Source organism: Heptranchias perlo, chromosome 3, assembly GCF_035084215.1.
Source record: "Heptranchias perlo isolate sHepPer1 chromosome 3, sHepPer1.hap1, whole genome shotgun sequence".
Lineage (NCBI taxonomy): Eukaryota > Metazoa > Chordata > Chondrichthyes > Hexanchiformes > Hexanchidae > Heptranchias > Heptranchias perlo.
Genome location: NC_090327.1, coordinates 132899007 through 132911609, shown reverse-complemented (window position 1 = coordinate 132911609; position 12603 = coordinate 132899007). Strand labels below are relative to the sequence as shown.

Genomic DNA, 12603 nt, shown 5'->3' with positions numbered 1-12603 from the left:
ATGGTCAATACTGTCTCAGTTGACACAAGCGTCACTGCTGGTTTGCCATTAATTTCTGACTTGCCATGAGTGACAATCCATCAATGCAAATGTGTTTTCATACTGAATCCAAGGGTTAAGTTACGAGGAGAGATTAAACAAATTGGGGCTGTATTCTCTAGAGTTTCGAAGGTTAAGGGGTGATCTGATCGAAGTTTATAAGATATTAAGGGGAACAGATAGGGTGGATAGAGAGAAACTATTTCCGCTGGTTGGGGATTTTAGGAGTAGGGGGCACAGTCTAAAAATTAGAGCCAGACCTTTCAGGAGCGAGATTAGAAAACATTTCGACACACAAAGGGTGGTAGAAGTTTGGAACTCTCTTCCGCAAACGGCAATTGATACTAGCTCAATTGCTAAATTTAAATGTGAGATAGATAGCTTTTTGGCAACCAAAGGTATTAAGGGATATGGGTCAAAGGCAAGTATGTGGAGTTAGATCACAGATCAGCCATGATCTTATCAAATGGCGGAGCAGGCACGAGGGGCTGAATGGCCTACTCCTGTTTCTATGTTCCTATTTCTTGTGGAAGTTGAGAATAGCCTTAACTCACTCAATGTGTATCATATCTGTGTTCCTGCCACTGCAGCAAGATACGCTGGTCAGCAATTTGTGGCAATAATCACTGTACAGAGCAGCTTCGTGGAAACTTTTCACAGACAAATAGCACATAGCAGCAGTTTCTATTTACAATAGAATCAATGGCCAGCAATTATCCAGATCTGCGTTAACAACAATGTGCTTTTTCAAGATAATTCATTTACAAACAAGGTAACAGTGATCAAGTGATGTCTTGGGATGGGGTCATTCAGATCTGACAAAAACATTAACTACCGAGTACCTGTCCGACTGGCTGCAATTAAGGCTGGTTTGCAAATGTCATCTGCTCATGGCTCAAACAGAAGCAATGAATCCCACAAATGCAATTTAAGCAAATTCAGACTCCACTGTTCATTTACAGAAAGATATTGTGCTTTAATCAGTACACTGTATTTGAAATGAGACAGAATCCAAATATAGTTCCGGCAGCGTGTTCTGCACCCCTGGGATCTATCTGCCTTTCTTCCGCCACATTCCCGGGCCACGGAAGCCTTCTCCTCTTTGCCAGATTTTCCCTGCTTCCCTCTGCTATTCCGCTGCAACCATTTAGACCTCCTCTGGACCAATTTCTTGTTTCTATACTTGTGTCATCACCACCTCCTTTTGCCTTGCACTATCACTTTTGTCATTTAATCACTCCTGCCCTCCACCCTGTCACAGACCTTTGTTCACTCCTCCCCACCCCACATTTTTCCCTGGCCCTGTACTTGCTTAAAATCTGTTAATCTCTAACGTCCTCCGGTTCTGATGAAAGGTCATCGACCTGAAACGTTAACTCTGCTTCTCCCGCCACAGATGCTGCCTGACCTGATGAGCGTTGTCCAGCATTTTCTGTTATTAAATACGTATCGTGTGCCCAATTAAAATAGCCTGTGGTACTGGGTAAATGCACTGTACTGGGAGATGGAGAACCAGCCACTGGCTCCTACTGCTGAAATCTTTATATGTATGGATGTTGGTTGGGCCGGGGGAAGCGAGATCAGGCGTGGCTGTGATGCTCCCAGAGGTCAAATAACCCATGAGCACCCACTACATATGTGCATAAGAAATAGGAGCAGGAGTAGGCCATACGGCCCCTCCAGCCTGCTCCACCATTCAATCAGATCATGGCTGATCTTCAACCTCAACTCCACTTTCCTGCCCGATCCCCATATCCCTTGATTCCCCCAGAGTCCAAAAATCTATCCATCTCAGCCTTGAATATACTCAACGACTCAGCATCCACAGCCCTCTGGGGTAGGGAATACTGAAGATTCACAACCCTCAGTGAAGAAATTCCTCCTCATCTCAGTTTTTATCCTGAGACTATGCCCCCTAGTTCGAGACTCTCCAGCCAGGGAAACAACCACTCAGCCTCTACCCTGTCAAGCCCTCTCAGAATCTTATATGTTTCAATGAGATTACCTCTCATTCTTCTAAACTCCAGACAGTATGGGCCCATTCTACTCAATCTCTCCTCACAGGACAACCCTCTCATCCCAGGAATTAATCTAGTGAACCTTTGATGCACCGCCTCTATGGCAAGTATATCCTTCCTTAGATAAGGAGACCGAAACTGTACACAGTACTCCAGGTGAGGTCTCAGCAATGCCCTGTACAACTGTAGTAAGACTTCCCTACTCTTGTACTCCAACCCCCTTGTAGTAAAGGCCAACATCCCATTTGCTTTCCTAATTGCTTGCTGTACCTGCATGCTAACTTTTTGGGTTTCTTGTACAAGGACACCCAAGTCTCTCTGAACACCAATATTTAATAGTTTTTCACCATTTAAAAAAATATTGCTTTTCTATTCTTCCTACCAAAGTGAATAACTTCACATTTCCCCACATTATACTTCATCTGCCACCTTCTTGCCCACTCACTTAACCTGTCTAAAGCCCTTTGCAGACTCTGTGTCCTCCTCACAGCTTACTTTCCCACCTAGCTTTGTATCATCAGCAAACTTGGATACATTACACTCGATCCCTTCATCTAAGTCATTAATATAGATTGCAAATAGCTGAGGCCCAAGCACTGATCCTTGCGGCACCCCACTAGTTACAGCCTGCCAACCTGAAAATGACCCATTTATTTCTTCTGTTTTCTGTCCATTAACCAATCCTCCATCCATGCTAATATATTACCCCCAACCCCATGAGCCCTTATCTTGTGTAACAACCTTTTATGTGGCACCTTATTGAATGCCTTTTCAAAATCCAAATATACTGCATCCACTGGTTCCTCTTTATCTACCCTGCTACTTATATCTTCAAAACATTCATTAATTTGTCAAACACAGTTTCCCTTGCATAAAACCATGTTGACTCTGCCTAATCACATTATGTTCCAAATGCCCTTTTACGACTTCCTTAATAATGGATTCCAGCATTTTCCCGATGACTGACATCAGGTTAACTGGCCTGTAGTTCCCTGTTTTCTCTCTCCCTCCTTTCTTGAATAGCGGTGTTACATTTGCTACCTTCCAATCCGTTCCAGAATCTAGGGAATTTTGGAAGATCATAACCAATGCATCCACTATCTCTGCAGCCACTTCTTTTAGAACTCTCGGATGTAGGCCATCAGGTCCAGTGGATGTAGCAGCTTTTAGTTTTTCCAGTACTTTTTCTCTAGTGATATTAATTACTTGAAGTTCCTCACTCTCATTAGCCCCTTGGTTCCCCACTATTTCTGGTATGTTTTTGTGTCTTCCACTGTGAAGACAGATACAAAATATTTGTTTAACACATCTGCCATTTCCTGATTCCCCATTATAATTTCTCCTGTCTCCACCTGTAAGGGACCAACGTTTACTTTTGCTACTCTCTTCCTTTATATAAACTTGTAGAAGCTCTTACAATCCGTTTTTATATTTCTTGCTAGTTTATTCTCATTCAATTTTCTCCCTTTTTATCAATTTTTTGGTTGTCGTTTGCTGATTTTTAAAACTCTCCCAATCCTCAGGCTTACTACTCTTCTTGGCAACATTATAGGCCTCTTCTTTTAATCTAATAATATCCTTAACTTCTTTAGTTAGCCACAGATGGATTGCTTTCCCATGGAATTTTTATTTCTCAATGGAATGTGTATTTGTTGAGAACAATGAAATATTTCTTTAAATGTTTGCCATTGTTAATCAACCGTCATACCCTTTAATCTAATTTCCCAATCTGCCTTAGCCAATTCGCCCCTCATACCTACGTAATTGGCTTTATTTAAGTTTAAGACTCTGGTTTCTGACTTAAGTATGCATTATCCATTACCTCGTAATAAAAACAGAAAATGCTGGAAACACTCAGCAGGTCAGGCAGCCTCTCTGGAGAGAGAAACCACACATTTACTATCTGTATTTATCAGATGAATTCACTATTTCTGGAGTGGTCTGGGGCAGGGGGGGGGTGGGTGGGGGTAGGCAGAAAAGATGGCAGGCTGTTTAGCTGTACAGTCTTGTATCTGCCACGATAATACACTTCAGTCACAGGCACAAAACGTACCTTCTTGGAAAATGAGTCCGGTTACAACCAGCACAGCTTTAATGCATAACTTGTACCGCACATGGTCAAAGATTGGATTTTGGGGTCTGATCTTCGAACACCAGCATAAATGAGGCATTAAACTTCTGACTGGTTAATATTAATGAATTTAAACTGCTGCTATTGCTTGGCTAATGTGTAGGCCAACTAATGGTTAACGTGTAGGTGAGTGGAGATGATGGGACCTTGAATGAATAGAAGTTTTAAGCTTCGAAAATATATTCCTCTATTCCTTCATGTAAAATCTAAAAAAATTAGCCTTCTGTGCAAGGGATGTTAGTGGGCAATAGGACATTTCCCACTTTACTCAGCCAGTGTCAGCATCAAGTACCAAAAGTCAGGTTCATAGTCTGTAGTTAGATTCAGAGTAAAGCTCCATTTTAGTCTGAATCTAACTACAAAGTTAGCTTATAATTCTGTTCCAAACTAATTCTGTTATGCAATACAATATTGGAAAATGTGAGGTTATGCACTTTGGCAGGAAAAATCAGAGAGCAAGTTATTATCTTAATGGCGAGAAACTGGAAAGTACTGCAGTACAAAGGGATCTGGGGGTCCTAGTGCAAGAAAATCAAAAAGTTAGTATGCAGGTGCAGCAGGTGATCAAGAAAGCCAACGGAATGTTGGCTTTTATTGCTAGGGGGATAGAATATAAAAACAGGGAGGTATTGCTGCAGTTATATAAGGTATTGGTGAGACCGCACCTGGAATACTGCATACAGTTTTGGTCTCCATACTTAAGAAAAGACATACTTGCTCTCGAGGCAGTACAAAGAAGGTTCACTCGGTTAATCCCAGGGATGAGGGGGCGGACATATGAGGAGAGGTTGAGTAGATTGGGACTCTACTCATTGGAGTTCAGAAGAATGAGAGGCGATCTTATTGAAACAGATAAGATTGTGAAGGGGCTTGATCGGGTGGATGCGGTAAGGATGTTCCCAAGGATGGGTGAAACTAGAACGAGGGGGCATAATCTTAGAATAAGGGGCTGCTCTTTCAAAACTGAGATGAGGGGAAACTTCTTCACTCAGAGGGTAGTAGGTCTGTGGAATTTGCTGCCCCAGGAAGCTGTGGAAGCTACATCATTAAATAAATTTAAAACAGAAATCGACAGTTTCCTAGAAGTAAAGGGAATTAGAGGTTACGGGGAGCGGGCAGGAAATTGGACATGAATTTAGATTTGAGGTTAGGATCAGATCAGCCATGAGCTTATTGAATGGCGGAGCAGGCTCGAGGGGCCGATTGGCCTACTCCTGCTCCTATTTCTTATGTTCTTATGTTCCAAAAATGCAATTCTAAAGGAGGGTCTTGTAGAACAAAGTGCAATTTAAAGCAGTTTTTTAAGCTAATTGAGACTTGCACTGGCACCGCCAGTTTGTGATGAACCAGTCAAGAGCAATGGGTTGCAATCCAAAGGCTAGCTGTCAGATAAAAAAAAATGGGTCTTTCCAGCCACCGGCATTACCAAATCTCAGTAAGTTTACCTTACCAGCCAGCTGCGCATTTCCTTAGCAATGGGAACCAGCACTGCCCACAGAGGTCTCACATAGTATTAAAATCAGCTTAAGAAAAGCACACGGAGTCAAAGCACAAGAATGTCATGAATTAGTGCCCTCCACCCAACTGCTCAGTCGGGGTGCCAAGTTCCACCCTCAGTCTGCGCTGAGTTAGCTGATCTAAGCCAGGGGACATTAGGTCACCACAATTGATCTAAACACTGAGGTTAGGGAGGGGGAAGAAAAAAAAAGTCAACCAGCACTCCAGCAGCCACTACTGGAAGTACGGGCCTGTGTTAGGCCTCTAACGTATTTATTTTTTTGCCTAATCTCTCCCTTTGTTCTCTTGATGATCTTAAATTTTTGCCCTCCAGTTACCAATTCACGGACCAGCAGAAATAATTTTCCCCTATCCACCACATCAAAACCCCATATAATTTTGAACATCTCTATCAATTCTCCTCTTAACTGTCTCTATTATAATGAAAAGAACTCCAGTTTCCTTTGTCTTTCCTCATAACTGAAGCCTTTCATCCCTCATACCATCTCAGTGAATCTCTTCTGTTCTTTCAATGGCCCTGGCCTCTCCTTCCTAAAAGAGAGAGCACCCAAAATTGGACACAATAGTCCAACTGCAACCTAACCAATGATTTGTATAGGTTTAGCATTACCTCTTTGCTTTTGTGTTCTATGCCCCAACGGCATCACAGTGTATATCCCTCCTGTCTGAAAACCATACGTTGACCAGTATTCTGTTTTCTGTCAATTAGCCAAATTCCTATCCATACAGACATACTTTGTAAATACCATACATTCAATTTTATCAGCAAATCTCCTATGCAGCATCTTGTCAAACACCTTTTGAAAATCCACATGCAAAGCGTCAACTGCGTTTCCTTTATCAATATACTCCACTTTGCCTCAAGAAAACTATTAAAAAGTGATTAAACACAACTTGCTTTTTATAAATCTGTATTGACTGTCCTCAATTAACTTTTTCTAAATGATTAATATAATCCTGTATTATGATTGCTAAATGCTTATCCACTACCAATGTTAGGCTGACTGACTGGTCTATGGTGACCTACATTTCCACTTTCTACCTTCTTGATCAGAGGTGCTACATTGCCAACCCTCCAGTCCTCCGGCACAATTTCCACATCCAAAGATGTCTGAAAGACTGTGGTTACAGCCACCACTCTTTCTTCTTGGACTTCCTCGGCATTCTAGGATGCATGCTACCATGGGCCAGTGGCTTTTCCAATTTGAGTTCTACTAACTTTATCGGACGTACTTTGGTGGTACTTTTTTTTTGCCAATTTTCTCATCTCTGGTCCTCCTTCCCTGAAGGCATTGACTCCTTGCTGGATTATGTATGCATGATTGTCAGTTATCATGTGGCACCTTGTGTGAGCCTTGACATGGAGTGTTAGTTAGCAGGTTATTTGACCGTGGGGAATCGTTCCAGCCAAGGCCGATTCTGTCCTTAGCCAATGTCCACATATACACATGTGGAGGTGATTTTCTGAGTGGGCGCTAGTGGTGGAAGAGATTTCTCACCCCCAGCATGTTCTTGGAAGATTTAAGCTGCTGATTGCAATTCCAGCAACCAGGAGCAGGAAACCTGGCCAACTTTCCTCTCCCTAACCCCGGAATACCGAGTGTTTCTATTGCCGCCCAGTCTGCTAACAGACAAGAGGCTTAAACTGGGACCCTTCCTGGTTAGTGTTATTATTTAGCAAAAACATTTCTAGCTCTATTTTGCTCCATGAGCAACAAGTAGTTGAAGACTTCTAACAATTTCAGTTTTTTGAGGAAACATTCCACAATATTCATGGGCAATTAACTGCCTTGAGGAGCTGCATAGGCCCACAACTACCCAGTGAAGTTTTAACTACTTGGAGGAATCTGTCATGGTACCACCCCGTTCGTCTCCAAACCCTGTACACATGAACTAACTTTCTAATGTAAGGAATCTTACAACACCAGGTTATAGTCCAACTGTTTTATTTGAAAATCACAAGCTTTCGGAGGCTTTCTCCTTCGTCAGGTGAGCGAGTCACACTCGCTCACCTGACGAAGGAGAAAGCCTCCGAAAGCTTGTGATTTTCAAATAAAACAGTTGGACTATAACCTGGTGTTGTAAGATTCCTTACATTTGTCAACCCCAGTCCATCACCGGCATCTCCACATCATAACTTTCTAATGCCTTTTCTTATGATGACATAAACGTAAGCACCCTCAATGGCTCAGTGAATTTATCCAGAAGGCTCCTGCTTGGAGTCGCACTCCAAAGGCGAGTCCATTACTCTCAGCCGGAGCTTCAGTTAGCCTTAGTGTCTCTGGGTAGGGCAGGGTCCTACCGTTGATCATTACTGGGGTGTGTGCGCGCGTACGAGTTTCTGAGGACAGGATCAGGCTTGGCTTTGATGTCCTCTGAGGTCAGAAAGCTTGCCAAAACTCACCGTCAAGGCTCACACATTAAGAATTGCCACTTGATGAGGTCCCAGAGAGGTGCTGGGGTCAATGGAATGACACCCAGAAAAGAGTCAACACCTTCAGAAGAGGAAAAAGGGAGAAAATTAGCTAGAGAAAGAAAGAAAATGTCATAAATTCAGTGACTACCCCGATACACAGCATCAGTAGAGTGAAATCTGTATAATCAGACACTCTTTTAAAAAAAAAATGGACACCTGCAAAAAACAGACATTTATTGAGACACCCAAATAACTTACGTGATAAAATACACAAGAGGCACTCTGAAACCACGGGCACTCGCAAATTACAAACTACAAACTGCCTTCAATGCACCAGGCCAATTTATAACTTAAAACATGGGATATAGCCCGTTGTACAGCTGCTGGATCTGGTATTTTCACTGAGTCGGTATCAATGGCACTTCCCCTTTCAGCTAGCAACCCTTTTCTGTCCCCAAATTCTCTTGGACCAGTCACTTTCGTGAGGTCAGTGTATGCCGGTCAGCGCGAGGCGGCAGCGCGCTTTGTGAAAGAAATGCAGGTTTTATGGAATGGGGAGCTCTTTACCGAGCATCCATAGCGCCAGAGCAACGGCTCCGCCCCCGGGGACGCGAAGGCTCGCACGGCTCCGCCCCCGGGGACGCGAAGGCTCGCACGGCTCCGCCCCCGGGGACGCGAAGGCTCGCACGGCTCCGCCCCCGGGGACGCGAAGGCTCGCACGGCTCCGCCCCCGGGGACGCGAAGGCTCGCACGGCTCCGCCCCCGGGGACGCGAAGGCTCGCACGGCTCCGCCCCCGGGGATGGAGCGGTTTCTCTGTCGCTATGGATGCTGGTTAAAGAACTCCCCATTCGACAAAAGCCCTTTCTTTCACTAAACCCATTGCTGCCTCGCGCTGACCTGCGTGCACTGACCTCACCAGCCTCCCGAATCAAGGAAAGCGGGTGTGAACAGCAAGAGGGGCCGCCCTTTCCTGCCCCAGTGCCGCGACCACACACTCTTTCAGCGGCTGCTGGCAGCTCCTCTTCCCCTAACCTTTCCATTGACTTCTTACCCTCAGCTTCTGATGTTGGATCAGCTTCTTTTGAGGAGCTTTGACTTTGGGGAGTGAAGGTGGATGGCTGTGCCAGCTCTCTCTCTGTCTCTCTATACGGTGATGTGGAGATGCCGGTGATGGACTGGGGTTGACAATTGTAAACAATTTTACACCACCAAGTTATAGTCCAGCAATTTTATTTTAAATTCCACAAGCTTTCGGGGGCTTCCTCCTTCGTCAGGTGAACAGTGTGGAAATGGTTTCCACACCGTTCACCTGAAGGAGGAGGAAGCCTCCGAAAGCTTTGGAATTTAAAATAAATTTGTTGGACTATAACTTGGTGGTGTAAAATTGTTTACAATTCTCTATACGGTGATGGACAGACCTGTGAGTGCCAACTATGTCTGTCTTCCTGCAGTTTCACTCTTACACATAATGTGATCTATTGTGTTTTCCTTCCCAAATCTTCCCAATCCGTTCTAAGATTTGCTTTTGGAAGCTTCAATACATCAACACAACCCCTTATCACATTTCCCCCCTTTTTTTTTGTCCTGTGACTGCCCTAATGCTGGTAAGTAGAACGGAGAAACACAGTTCATTACTGAAGTTACACTCTGCTCCAAGTGAGTGCGGTTTGAAATGAAACAGGAATTTAGACTGCAAATCTGTTTGAGCTGAACGCCTGTGTGTGGGAGGGGGATTCTTAGCATTGTTGCAGTGATTAGGTGCTGATCACAATATCAGCTGGTTCTTCAAGATTGTTGGGAAAATGTTTACAGTACATACAATGACCATTTTGAAAATAAGAACACCTGCAAAAAAAAATGACAGCTGATGCCAGTCTCTAAGGTGCCCGTAATTTACAGTTTTCACGGTACTTTAACACACACAGAGATATGGAGTGTAGAATGACAGATAATACGGCCTCAGGTGCTGCACTGAACGGATCCAAAGCCCAGTTTCAGATCCGTTCACCGTAAGGTTCATTCTTGACCAATGGGAGAAAAAAAAAGTGACTGAACCCGTTTTTGTGCATCTCCTGGGAGCTAGGTCAAGAACGAAGCCGGAGGCAGATTATCCACCCGTTCTCTCAGTCAAGACGCGTTTTTTTTAAAAAGGGAGAAGTCAATTAGAAACAAAATCTAATTTAGCGACTGAATACATTCACTGGTTGGCAATTTTTAAACTTAAAACATTACATTTGTTAATTTTTTTTGTTGCACTGAAAATTACACATGAAGCAATTAAACGTACAATGACTTGCAATGAGTATTATTCCCATTTATAGACTGCTAGCCAGGGAAAAGTTCCAGTAATTATTTGAGTGAACATGACAACAGGAATTCAATACCATTTTTGTGAAAGAGAGAGTTTAAATAACGCAAATATTACTATTCTTCATAAATATTATTCTTTGATTCTTAATTATAATTCCATTTTGTGATCGTTCATTCATTTTGCTCACTTTAAAAAATCCTTTAAAAAGAGTAAATTCCAAATATGGCATTCGGACTATTACCACAAAAAGGCCAAGTACTCATTACGGCAAAAGTCATCAGAGGGTTGAAAATAGGCAGCTTTATATTTATATATAGATGGACAGGATCTAGAGAAAAACTGAGCACAGGGAACCAATTCAGAAAATGCATATCCTACTAATACAAAAGGAGCGAGACAGGAGCGAGAAATATTCTTTGTCTCAACGAAAGGAGGAAGAGGTTTGTTAACAAGCGGCAGTTCAGTGGAATCTTAAGACAGTTCTCCAGACCTTCGGCTAACTCAACTGGCAACTGACCAAACAAATGCTTTAATACAATTGAAGCAAGTTGCTAGGGCCGCCAGGACTGCATTAGCAGAATATCTGCAGTGAACATTACACACTTTCAGAGTCGCCGGCAACCACTCTACTCCTTCTTTCTATTCGCCTAGAATCTATTACGGATAACCTCATCCTATCACTTCCATGTTATAATGTAGAGATGCCGGTGATGGACTGGGGTGGATAAATGTATGGAATCTTACAACACCAGGCTGTTGGACTATAACCTGGTGTTGTAAGATTTCTTCCATGTTACAAGCAGCAATGTACAAAATGTAACTAAGAATAAAAACAGACAAACATTTTTCATTTCATCAACACCCTGGTTTACAGATTCTTAAGCGGTTTAAGCTACTTGGTGGGTAGAGGCACACCTCAATGGAGGACTAGGCCATACAGATATGGCTGTCTATGCTGAGTCAATTGATCTCAGTCAGTGCAGCACCTGAGACCATATTATCTTTGTCATTCTACATAACTTATCATTGGAATTGGCCACACTTGTAAATATTAGTCATGAATAAACTGGTTGATATCGTCGTGTATGAAATTTATATTTCAATGATACACAGCAATAGAATTAGAGAGAACAGCACTTTGAAGTCAGTTTTATGATGGTGCAAACAGACCAAAGCTTTATTTTTCTTTAAAAAAAAATACGAGAGCCATTTTATTCTACTACCCAAGTAAGTGATGTAAGTAAATTCCCATAAAAGACCTGAGTTTCTTTTACACAGCAGCCTGGTCTAATAGAGCAAGCCAACTGAGGTATTCGCCTGCACTTAAGTGAAACGAGTCTTCTCGTAAACTGGTTGCACTATAGGGAGTCCAACATTCATGTGCAGGCTGTTCCCGACATTTAGGCCAGTGGGCATTCGGTGAGCAGTGACTTTGTGTCCTGATATCATCCGCCTGTGATGACTTCATGACAGCACCACTGAAACGTGCCTCTGCTGCTGAAGCGCCTCGTTTCCTAGACCCCAGTAAGGCGGGCAGCAAATGGAAAAAACTCAATAAGAAGGTTCGTCCTCGCCACAATCCAAAAATATCCAGCAGGTTTACACAGATGTGCTGCCAGCTGCAAGATCGTTAGCCAAGGAACAATACAATTGCAGTAGGTAGGGGCAGGACCAGGAACAGTAGGGTAGGAAAACGCATAGGCTCGAAGCAGCCATGTTTTCCCCTGCTAAAACGTGAGGTCAGTTCATTTAAGTATTTTGCTGGCACTCACTGCGTGCAGTGCAAGGCGTGCTAAGGAGGCCTCGGGGGCAGGAGCCGGGGAAAGGCTACTGACTGGCCAAATGTTGCTGTTACTTTTGTTTTGTTTCAGTGCCTAAGGACTTAGGGCCCAATGCAGCAAGGAGACATAATATGGGAAATGGCCAACCAGTTGTAACATTTCCCCTCTCCCTCCCCTAAACCACTAGTTCTGCACAGGCGCTGAGTGATCTCAGCCTGTGAAGGACCAGAGGTGGTATAATTGGCCTCCTGGGCTAGAGAGAGACTTATAATCATTATCGAGTGACTGGAGAGTACACACGTCAGACAAGAAAGAAAGAATTGGACTTATATAGCATATAATTAAGTCTCCAAAACATTACAAAATGCTTCACATTTAATGGATTAAT

The 12603-nt window shown here is 43.2% G+C and overlaps 1 long non-coding RNA gene across 7 annotated transcripts in view; it reads right to left on the bottom strand.

The window, feature by feature from the left end:
* LOC137320241 (uncharacterized) overlaps positions 1–12603 on the bottom strand; it is a 262223-nt gene that overhangs the window by 155159 nt on the left and 94461 nt on the right. Inside the window, exon 2 of one of the 7 annotated variants that reach the window (XR_010962416.1) lies at positions 8111–8201. The exons of the other annotated variants lie outside the window; for them this stretch is intronic. This is a non-coding gene — a long non-coding RNA (uncharacterized lncRNA). The remainder of the gene's footprint in view (positions 1–8110; positions 8202–12603) is intronic. 7 annotated transcript variants of the gene reach the window in all.